This window comes from Schistocerca americana, chromosome 4 (genome assembly GCF_021461395.2).
Source record: "Schistocerca americana isolate TAMUIC-IGC-003095 chromosome 4, iqSchAmer2.1, whole genome shotgun sequence".
Classification (NCBI taxonomy): domain Eukaryota; kingdom Metazoa; phylum Arthropoda; class Insecta; order Orthoptera; family Acrididae; genus Schistocerca; species Schistocerca americana.
This window is the reverse complement of record NC_060122.1, coordinates 782,694,531-782,707,177: the sequence shown is the minus strand read 5'-3', so window position 1 is coordinate 782,707,177 and position 12,647 is coordinate 782,694,531.

Below are 12,647 nucleotides of genomic sequence, written 5' to 3'. Positions count from 1 at the left end.
TGTAAAGGATTTATTGGTGGCCAACTCCTTCTGTACCATTGATGCATTTCTTAGCAGAACTGATTGATATGCGCATATTATTAATAATATTACATAATGTAAACATTGTGTACAATCTGACTTCTGTACAAATTTGGTGCAGTAATGCAAACATTATAAATATGTGCTGCAAAATGTTTTTTGTTTTATTTTTTTCTATGATGATGTGTGGCTACAATAGTGTAAGAATTATCACATGCACCCAAAAGTACTGAACATTGAATACAAGATGACAAGTTTTATATCCTTTTAAATTTAAATATTGCCTAAAAGGGCAATTTAATTTGGGATATGTCGAAGGTACATTAGCATATCTGTTCTTATTTCTTAAATATTTATTGTGTATTCTTGGTGCAGTAATGCAAACATTATAAATATGTGCTGCAAAATTTTTTTTGTTTTATTTTTTTCTTTGATGATGTGTGGCAACAATAGTGTAAGAATTATCACATGCACCTAAAAGTACTGAACATTGAATACAAGGTAACAAGTTTTATATCCTTTTAAATTCAAATTTCTGGCACAACTTGACTAGAAGAAGGGATCGGTTGGTAGGACATGTCCTGAGGCATCAAGGGATCACAAAATTAGCATTGGTGGGCAGCGTGGAGGGTAAAAATCGTAGAGGGAGACCAAGAGATGAATACACTAAGCAGATTCAGAAGGATGAAGGTTGCAGTAGGTACTGGGAGATGAAGGAGCTTGCACAGGATAGATTAGCATGGAGAGCTGCATCAAACCAGTCTCAGGACTGAAGGCCACAACAAAACATTGTTCTCCAACGTGTTCCCAAAGGATCTCCTCATTATTGATAATTTCGAAAGAAAAGTAGATGGAACACAATCTACGAAATGAAGTGTATTTGCAAGTTACAGGAGTTAGTTACGGATTTACATAAGGGAGGACAGAACGAAAATGTTTATGAGGAAATAGACAAAAATTACAAGCTAAGACAGTTTTAGGTGATAGATTAACAGCACAACTAAACTAACTGACAGAAACAGTACCACAGACATCAGTCAGGAGAAGAAAAGGATATTGTATGCGGGACAGAAGTTGTTAAAAACCGTAATTTGCATGGCAGACAATGAGGAAATACAAAATTAAATGACACACTAGAACAAATGTAGGATAGGCCAAATTCCTCTAGAATTACAGTTAGATAGTTAATTAGTTAGTCTCATGTTCCAAGGATTATTTCCACAATAAATTGTAATTATGTGGAATGAGGCATGTTACATATACATGGCAAATTAATTTTTAAACATGGCTTCATGCCGAACATTTATCTAGTTTTTTCCTTCCTTTTCCATTATTATCTAAAGATATGAGTTAGCATATCTTACCCACCACCATTTGCACATTATAGTAACAGAAATCCATCTACAGAACAGAAGTTGTCAAGGAGAAACTTTTTTAGTTTGTTTTCAAATTTTACTTTGGTGTCTGACAGACATTTTATATCGTTGGGTAAGTTATACAAATTTTTGTTGTAGAATTATGCACGAATTTTTGTGCTAAGGACAACTCTAATATAGAGTAATGAATGTAATTTTCCCTTCTGGTATTGTAATTATACACTGAAGAGCCAACGATACTGGTGCATCTCCCCTATATTGTGTAGAGTCCCCACAAGCACGCAGAAGTGCCGCAACATGGCGTGGCATGGGTTTCACTAATGTCTGATGTAGTGCTGGAGGGAATTGACATCATGAATCCTCCAGGGCTGTCCATAAATCTGTAAGAGTGGTGGAGGGGGAGGGGGGAAGGAGACCTCTTCTGAACAGCACATGGCAAAGCAACCCAGATATGAATTATATTCATGTCTGGGAAGTTTGGTGGTCAGCGGAAGTGTTTAAACTCAGGAGAGTGTACATGGAGCCATTCTGTAGCAATTCTAGCCGTGTGGCATGTGGCACAGTCCTGCTGGAATTGCCCAAGTAAGTCGGAATGCATAATGGACACGAATGGATTCAAGTGATCAGTCAGGATGCTTATGTACGGGTCACCCGTCAGGGTCGTGTCTAGACGTATCAGGGGTCCCTTATCACTCCAACTGCACAAGCCCAACACCATTACAGAGAGTCCACCAGCTTGAACAGTCTCCTGCTAAAATGCAGGGTCCTTGGATTCATGAGGTTGTCTCCATACCAATACTAGCCCATCCGCTTGATACAATTTGAAACGAGACTCATTCGACCAGGCAACATGTTTCCAGTCATCTAGAGTCCCATGTCGGTGTTGGTGGGCCCAGGCGAGGTGTAAAACCTTGTGTCATGCAGTAATCAAAGGCACACGAGTGGGCGTTCCACTCTGAAAGCCCATATCGATGATGTTTCGTTGAATGTTTCACACGTTGATAGTTGTTGATGACCCAGGATAGAAATCTGCAGCAATTTGGAGAAAGGTTGCACTTCTGTCTGTCTTCAGTCGTCATTGGTCTCGTTCTTCCAGGATCTTTTTCCAGCTGCAATGATGTCAGAGAGTTGATGTTTTACCGGATTCCAGATATTCATGGTACACTCGTGAAATGGTTGCACGGGAAAATCCTCACTTCATCACTATCTCGGAGATTCTATGTCCCATTACTTTTCCATTGACTGTAACACCACATTAAAACTCACTTAAATCTTCATACCCTGCCATTGTAGCAGTAGTAAAGGATCTAACAACGGCGCCATATATAGGTGTTGCCGACCGTCTTCTACATTTTCACATATCTCTGTATTTGAATACACATGCCTATACCAGTTTCTTTGGCATTTCAGTGTAGATATAATTATTGATACAGATACAGATAGCCATACCATAGGTGTAACCTCAATGGAGGGGTATCTGTTGAGAGACCAGACAAACATGTGATTCCTGAAGAGGGGCAGCAGCCCTTTCAGTAGTTGCAGGGGCAACAGTCTGGATGACTGACTGATCTGGCCTTGTAACACTAACCAAAACAGCCTTGCTGTTCTGGTACTGCGAACGGCAGAAAGCAAGGGGAAACTACAGCCGTAATTTTTCCTGAGGGCATGCAGCTTTACTGTATGATTAAATGATTATGGCGTCCTCTTGGGTAAAATATTCCGGAGGTAAAATAGTCCCCCAATCGGATCTCCTGGCGGGGACTACTCAAGAGGATATCGTTATCAGGAGAAAGAAAGCTGGTGTTCTACAGATCGGAGCATGGAATGTCAGACCCCTCAATCGGGCAGGTAGGTTAGAAAATTTAAAAATGGAAATGGATAAGTTAAAGTTAGATATAGTGGGAATTAGTGAAGATCTGTGGCAGGAGGAACAAGATTTTAGGTCAGGTGAATACAGGGTTAAAAATACAAAATCAAATAGGGATAATGAGGGAGTAGGTTTAAAAATTAATAAAAAAATAGGAGTGGAGGTAAGCTACTACAAACAGCATAGTGAACACATTATTGTGGCCAAGATAGACATGAAGCCCAATCCTACTACAGTGATACAAGTTTATATGCCAACGAACTCTGCAGATGACGAAGAAATTGACGAAATGTATGATGAGATAAAAGTAATTATTCAGGTAGTGAAGGGAGACGAAAATTTAATAGTCATGGGTGACTGGAATTCGATAGTAGGAAAAGGAAGAGAAGGAAAACTATTAGGTGAATATGGAATGGGGCTAAGAAATGAAAGAGGAAGCCGCCTGGTAGAATTTTGCACAGAGCATAACTTAATCATAGTTAACACTTGGCTCAAGAATCATGAAAGTAGGTTGTATACATGGAAGAACCCTGGCGATACTAGAAGGTTTCAGATAGATTATATAATGGTAAGACATAGATTTAGGAACCAAGTTTTAAATTGTAAGACATTTCCAAGGGCATATGTGGACTCTGACCACAATCTGTTGGTTATGAACTGTAGGATTAAGCTGATGAAACTGCAAAAGGGTGGGAATTTAAGGAGATGGGACCTGGATAAACTGAAAGAACCAGAGGTTGTACAGAGTTTCAGGGAGAGCATAAGGGAACAATTGACAGGAATGGGGGACAGAAATACACAATAAGAAAAATGGGTAGCTTTGAGGGATGAAATAGTGAAGGCAGCAGAGGATCAAGTAGGTAAAAAGACGAGGGCTGGTAGAAATCCTTGGGTAACAGAAGAGATAATGAATCTAATTGTGAAAGTATCTAACCAAAATTGTTGCCTTTTATTCTGTGAAAGTATCAGTGATAAGATTGTTCTGAATTAATCATTCAGCAAACCTGCATCTGACTGCATCTGTGAACTTGTTTCTTGCACTCCTCCATTTTGCCAGAAATGCAACATGTATTTGACTCAGCAATAAAATTTAAGAGAGTAATGGCATTGATGGTACTGGAAAATTAACTTTTGGCCCTGGTGTTTACTTGGTTCTTTCATCGGTGGGTAACTGTGCTCTACTACTCATTTTCATATTCAATTTAAGCAAAGGATTTGTATTATGATTCAGGCTCTTAGACTGAAAGACATTGTTGATATCAATATGTATATTGTTAAAATTTTAAGTCATACACAAAACCTACATTTCCAACATTTTTTGTAGCACGAAACAATCTTACAAAAAATTATACCAATTTCTTACTGTGTCAAACCTTCGACTTACAAATCCTAACTCTGAATATTATCTAACAAAACCAATTTGAAATCATTATATACCTTCTCTCATTTACATGCTAAGGTTTGGTCTGGGGCAGCGAGCGCGACCTACCTCACAGCTGTCACCACACCTCTGCTTCCTCCAGGCATCTACCTGTGACTTCTCGGTTTTTTACTGCACATGCCCAGCTTTCTTAACCATCAAAGAACCTTCTGCTCAAAGATATTATACTCGTTCCACCTTGCAGTTGGCAACTACCGACTATTTTCTGGAGCTTCCCTGATCAGACCTTAGCACATACCGTTCAATTGATGAAAAGATGAAATACACAAATTCAGTAAATGAAGCAGGCAAAAAGGAATACAAACGTCTCAAAAATGAGATCGACAGGAAGTGCAAAATGGCTAAGCAGGGATGGCTAGAGGACAAATGTAAGGATGTAGAGGCTTATCTCACTAGGGGTAAAAAAGATACGGCCTACAGGAAAATTAAAGAGACCTTTGGAGAAAAGAGAACCTCTTGTATGAATATCAAGAGCTCAGATGGAAACCCAGTTCTAAGCAAAGAAAGGAAAGCAGAAAGGTGGAAGGAGTATATAGAGGGTCTATACGAGGGCGATTAACTTGAGGACAATATTATGGAAATGGAAGAGAATGTAGATGAAGATGAAATGGGAGATATGATACTGTGTGAAGAGTTTGACAGAGCACTGAAAGACCTGAGTCGAAACAAGGCCCTGGGAATAGACAACATTCCATTAGAATTACTGACGGCCTTGGAAGAGCCAGTCCTGGAATACTCTCTTTCAAATTTTGAAGGTGGCAGGGGTAAAATACAGGGAGCAAAATGCTATTTACAATTTGTACAGATACCAGATGGCAGTTATAAGAGTCGAGGGGCATGAAAGGGAAGCAGTGGTTCGGAAGGGAGTGAGACAGGGTTGTAGCCTCTCCCCCGATGTTATTCAATCTGTATATTGAGAAAGCAGTAAAGGAAACAAAAGAAAAATTCAGAGTAGGTATTAAAATCCATGGAGAAGAAATAAAAACTTTGAGGTTCGCCGATGACATTAGATTAGGAAATGAGACACTTAAAGTAGTAAAGGAGTTTTGCTATTTGGGGAGCAAAATAACTGATGATGGTTGAACTAGAGAGGACATAAAATGTGGACTGGCAATTGCAAGGAAAGCATTTCTGAAGAAGAGAAATTTGTTAACATCAAGTATAGATTTAAGTGCCAGGAAGTCGTTTCTGAAAGTATTTGTATGGAGTGTAGCCTTTTATGGAAGTGAAACATGGACGAAAAATAGTTTGGACAATAAGAGAATAGAAGCTTTCGAAATGTGATGCTACAGAAGAATGCTGAAGATTAGATGGGTAGATCACATAACTAATGAGGAGATATTGATTAGAATTGGGGAGAAGAGGAGTTTGTGGCACAACTTGACAAGAAGAAGGGATCGGTTGGTAGGACATGTTCTGATGCATCAAGGGGTCACCCATTTAGTATTGGAGGGCAGTGTGAAGGCTAAAAATCGTAGAGGGAGACCAAGAGATGAATACACTAAGCAGATTCAGAAGGATGTAGGATGTAGTAGGTACTTGGAGATGAAGAAGCTTGCACAGGATAGAGTAGCATGGAGAGCTGCATCAAACCAGTCTCAGGACTGAAGACCGCAACAACAACAACACTACTGCTTTTGAACTGCAGTGGATTTTTTACAACTAACTTCATGAGAGAATAATTATACTTTGAAGCAGCAGACAAAATTCCCTACTCTTTAAACAGATGTCTACAACATGATTGTGGGTGAACACCAAGTGTTATTTTTACAGCACGTTTTCACACAATGACAACTTTCTTTCTTAAAGATGAATTACCCCAGAACATTATTCTGTTTGACATTATTGAATGAAAGTATACAAAATATGTCATGTTACTGATTTATCTTTCCCCAATATTTGCAATGATTTTAAATGCAAATGTCCTCAATTAAGTTATTTTACGAGTTCCAAAATGAGCGTTTTTCAATTTAAAGTCTCGTAAATGTGGACACTTAAGAATTTTGTAGTTTCCATCCTATTTGTTATTTCCTTGGCATGTGTTACACTCATTATTAATGTAGCACCCCAAGTTGTGGTGAACTGAATATGTTGTGTCTTTTTAAAATTGAGGGTGAGACCATTCACAAGAAAACAATCAGTGATACTCTTCTGTATGTATGCTTCGATTAATTGCAATACTAGTCTCATCTGCAAAAAGAACTAATTCTGCTTTTTTTAAAATTAAACAGAAGATCATTTACCTATATGAGGAATAATAGTGGCCTAATATTGAGTCTTGAGGAACCCCATACATAATTTTTTCCCCACCAGAATAATGCCTCTAGACTACATTAGTTGAATTATGAAGTACAACTTCCTGCATTCTTTTGGTTAGATATGACAACAGAATGGCGTACTATGCAGTTGACGAATATGGAACAGAATGTGCATTAATAGAATGGCAAGAGAATTCACAAAAAAATTGTGAAATATTCCCATAGAAGGAGGGCACATTGAATTTATTCAGTTTTCGCACCAGAACATGTCGTTTTAAAACTGTTGCCAAATAAGACCCATGGGCATGATCAAAGTAAAACTACGGAGCAATGGTATATTATTAAATGGTACAGTACAACTTGTGATATAGCAGGAGCACAATTTCGTCTTTCAGCTACTATAACAGGTATGACCTTGATCCAGTTTTAACGATCTAATGGTACTGGCTGGAAAACCGTTAGAAGTGTTACCTACACAAAACCTACTGTTCCTTAACAGCACCTTGACCCGACCTACTGCACTGACTAGATGAGCTGATAGCGTTATAGAAAGGACAAGCTTTGGCACAACAAATGTTCCAGAATATTCAGAACTATAGAGATAAACAATGGTATAACATCACGACCATAAGCATTTCCACTACCAGTGCTGCCATGGTTCTGTTAACAGTTTGTGCATTTGTAATTTGTGCGTTTGTAACGGATCCCGCCGATTCCACGTGTGACCGATTCACCTTTGCATTTTAAATGAGCGAATCGCGTGTAATCGAACTATTCTTTAGCGTTACGTAGCAGAGAAATGAAAGCTTTTTAACTATGAACATGACAATATTTAGCGATATTAGTCAATAATATTGCTTGAAATGGAATTAGTAATGTGCTGAATAATTTTTGTACCTCACCTCGAATTTACGACACCACGAGCGTGTACCGCTACCCGCCATGACTGACTCACGAAAAAGAACTGTCGACCCTCCCGCTCAGATTACGTGCCTCTCCTCAGAAAAAAACTGATTTTAGTTAGCCCAGTAGAACTTTTTTTTATTAAAACTGGACTATATTTCACTGTTTTTACTAACATTAACAACAATCTCTACCAAAATTTTTGACACGTGTTACCTAACAGAATATTATTGTTAGTAAGGTACCTATTTGGGATTTAAAATTCGTTCCAAAGCGAAATGTGGATAATGGGCCTCGATTTTCAGGATGGGTACTTCACACAAGTTATTATGCACACAACACTTTATTTGGCCTACATGGATTTGGTCTTATCCGCACCTCTGTAGCAAACAGCTTTCAGCTATTTAGCCTTACCTTACAACAGATCCACTGAAAAAAAAACTATATCTATGAAGATTGTTTTGGTCTCTATAGAAGCAATTTAAATAGAACTACTCTCTTTTAGGTTATATTTTTTAATATGTCTGAAGTAAATTTATATAAAAGACTTTTGTGGCAACAATTTTACTTGGAAACAAGATGGAGGCAGACTGAGATATTCTTCCAGGGCTTAATGGCTGTCATCTTTATTTTTAATAATTACATAAAGCTAATATTCCGCTAAAGCAAATTTAAAGATAAGAAATCTCATAAAATAGAACTTTATAATGACATATCCAAGCAACCACACTTATTATCTCCTCAAAATGAAAGTGGACAATTATTCTCGGAAATCACTTTTATACAACACTGAAAGATTGTCCTAACGCCAAAATTAATTACGATCCTTTTGACTCTACAGGGTGACACCAAATTTACATTTAACAAAATGGACAGGGAATTTTGGATCTGTTTATGACTTTGGGGAGAATGATTCTGACAAATACTCTTAACTAAATTATATTCAAACTTTTACAACTTGGGGCTGACTGTGACATCCTGATACACTGCTTTGTTGGTTGTAATTGTATCAGTGTTGACGTTGTTGCTTGCTGAATGAAAATTTGGATAAGCTCTTCACTTCTCCAGTAATGGAGTTAATCTATAACTATCATGCACATGTGGTAGCCATGTTAACTTTCTATATCATCAGTTCCATATTCAGTCATGTAAAACCAGTCGGATATTCTTGCTTTTTAACACAAAATAAAGTGGGGATGACTTGAGGAACTATAAGCCACTGCCACACCAAATATTTAGCACTTTTACACTGAATTTTTACCATTTAAGTTTCACATTGCCAAACATGGCATGCCACAGTATGACTCCACCAAGGCTCGACTGCAACCGCACCTGATTTTCTGCTCTTTTACTCCTTTTTGGTGCTCTCGCCAGGGTCATCCAAAAGACTGGCGATCGAAAAGCCATAGGGGCTTCCCTACCTTCTTGCTTCAATTCGTTTAAATGAATTACAGGTTCTAATAGCCTTAGAATGTTACAGTAGATACATTTATAAATTACATTCATTTCCATACTTTATTCTCCATAAAATTTTAATGTTTTCAAAAAATACACTGTCCCTCTAACGAACATCTATCACAGAAACAAAACTTTTACATCTTGACATCTTTATAGGGGTTTCTTTAACACCAACCTTCAGCATAAGATCGATAATCTCACTGAGTCAATTTTGATTTGATGCAGTTTAAATAATTTTTTTAGACATATCAATTTGAGTTTAACTGTAGCATCACACATTCTACCTTTGCCTGAGGTGTAAAACCACTCATCCATCTGAATCACCAATCCATTAAGTATCTGTCAAATGGCTAAGCAGTATAATTAGGAACTGTAACATTGTGTAAGACATTGTGCATGACCATAAACTTGTGCTAGAAAATGAAGACTTGACAGAGACAATATAGCATTAAGAACAGACCAAAATCCATTGCCAACAAACTTCTCAAATGTGTGGATAACAGAAAATTGACTGTATGTAATCACCTATCCAATACACATTTTCAGAGATTGTTTCAGAATCACACTAAGAACAATTCAAGCCAATTTTCTGAAGAACAGGGAAATATTACACAGCAGACATGTAGTATGGGCAAATATAAAATTTTTTCAGAGACCTCTCTGGCCATCTCCAAGCTAAGGCAAGCCAGTCCGATGGCCCGTGTCGCAACAAAACGACAAAGATGCAAAACTCTGGCAGTGTAGAAAGCAAATCATACTATGAAGATATTGCCTCATCTTGCATGAGTGAGAGGCTTGATTCGTAAACTCAGCAATATGACCTCAATGAGGAGAAGACATCATGTTATTCTAATAGCATGGTTTGGTTTTATAAGAGAAAGTACAAATTTCATAAGGACACCTATCAGCTTGTTGATATGGTCGAGAAACAATTTGCTGAAGCTATGAAGCGCGTTCTTGTGAAATAGAGGGATGGTGAAGACCAATGGTGAGCCCACGATAGTAGGCCACATTCGGTCATTGCTGGCCAGACATGATGTCATTGTCTCAGACAAGCAGTAATAGATACTGCGACTTCTGAGCCTTGGTCTTCATCTTTATATCGCAATGCACCAGCTACAAGGGTGAGCCTGTGATGCACTGCTTCCATTTACCAACATGATATCAGCCTTCGATACTGATACCCATCTAGTCTGCCATACTCATTCGCTGTAAGCTGCCGACCTCTCACAACCACAGGTGAGAAGACTTGGAGACCTCTGTCTCCAGCTTGCTGAGTCAAACTAATGGTGTTTGGTGCACCGTCCGCCTGTTGCAATACACAGGAGGTGCGCTAACCTCTACTGCCCCGTCTAGTACCTGACATACTTAGCCTTCCTCAGTGGAAGGCTATGCTGTCGCTCATCTCCACACCACGCAGAGCTGCTGAGAAATTAACAGAGCAAAGCCCTTTGATGTCTACGAGAGTGCTCTCACAAAAATGCAGTCTCCAAGCTGGACAGCAAGACCTGTTGTATGGGCTATGCTCATTGTCAATGCAACCAGCCATCTGTTGGACACAATTTTTATAGGAGCTGGATGCTGCAGGAGCAACTTACGCCAGAGACAGCTGAGACGTCGTTAGCAACTCCTAAGTCAGTGCTCTGCACTGCTGCCATCCAGGGTGCCAACACACAGAAGAACATACGGTTGAGAACTTAAATACAACAAATTCTCGTTCCGCTAATGTTGTACCATTAACACTCATTGCACTGACTGACCTGTTCTACTACATTCCATGCTCCATAACTCTGAAACAATAGGGTTCTCAATTCAGGCCTCTAAAGTTTATTTACAAGTATATGACATACAAAGGCAGGTAATATGTGGAAAGATAGATACATTAACCAAGTTTCTGGTACATTCCAAATAACCAGTGAGTGCACCCTAGGTCAAAGTTAGATACACTTACCAAATTTCTCGTACATTCTTTAAATGTTCAATTTATGCACCTCTGATCGCCCGGCACAGAGCCAAACTGTAATGCAGCTCCATCCATACATTCACCAACACGTTTCTGTCAATGTCCATCATAGCGGCAGCAGCAGCAGCACCATTACGTGAACCAACCAAGAGACACTCCGGCTGGAAATATTGAGTTCAAGAAGAAAGGTTGTCAGACTTGAACAAGAACTTTTAGAATGCCTTATAATTTGTGCAGATGGGGGCTATCCTTTAAGTGCCTTTGACTTGCGTTGTTTCACAAACAATCGCTTGGACAGCGAGTGCAGTAACGTAGATAAATTTAAAGACAGTGTGCCTGGGTATGAGTGGTTCTTCGCTTCCTAACTAATCACAAAAATAAGCCCCCTCAATGCATGTTTCAGAATACTAAAAGGAGCCAAGCACAAGTGTCCCCAGCGGTTACTGACATTTTCTTTGATGAGCCAACAGCACCAATGGAACGTACTTCAGCCAGTGTATCATCACATCTGATAATAAACTATGCTGAGAATTCACTCTCTGACGACCCAGGCCAATGTAAACTTATTTTTAAAAGGATTTGCATATACCCATAGAGGATGATGAATCAAAACAATTTGAGTGTATCTGTCATGTTTTCTGCATCTGCTTCTGGATGCTGCAGCCCAAATGTAATTTACACATCAGTATATATGTATTTCTTGTGGACTGAAGGTGGCCCTCCAGGTGCCTTCTACAATCACAATAAGTCTGGTTGGATGGATGGAAATTGCTTCCTTGACTGGTTCCAGAGAGTCGTAATACCTTACTGTCGTCTATTTGAGGGAGGAAGCTGGTGGTAGATAACAATTTAAGTTCTTCTCTGCTCCAACGATTGTCAAGCTATGTGAGGAATGCAGCATCTCGTTTATATTCCTTCCTGCAAATCGATGCATTTGACACTACCATTAGTTGTTGCCCTCTACCAACCACTCAAGATAAGCTGGAGCAAAGTTATTGAGAATAGTAAATCAAAATCAAATGTCAAAAGGAGAGCATTTGATAAAAAGTATATTCCTTTTTCTGAAAAAAAACATTAAAATTAATGGAAGAACCGCTAAAGGATAATATCCTATCTGGCTTCAAAAGGAAAGTATATTTCCCCTTAACTAGGAATTGGCAACTTGGCAATTGAACATGAAGAAAGTGAGGGAATCACCGACCCAACGACTGCAACAAATAGTCTGACAGAATTCTTAAAAGCAAGGCGTAAGGGGAATTATGAGAGCAGACAGGAGCGAAAAAAAGAAAGAAAAAAAGCAGAGACTGGCTGGTCCAGTTGGTTGCAGTATTACTCTAATGGACTTTCAGAAAACCAATGT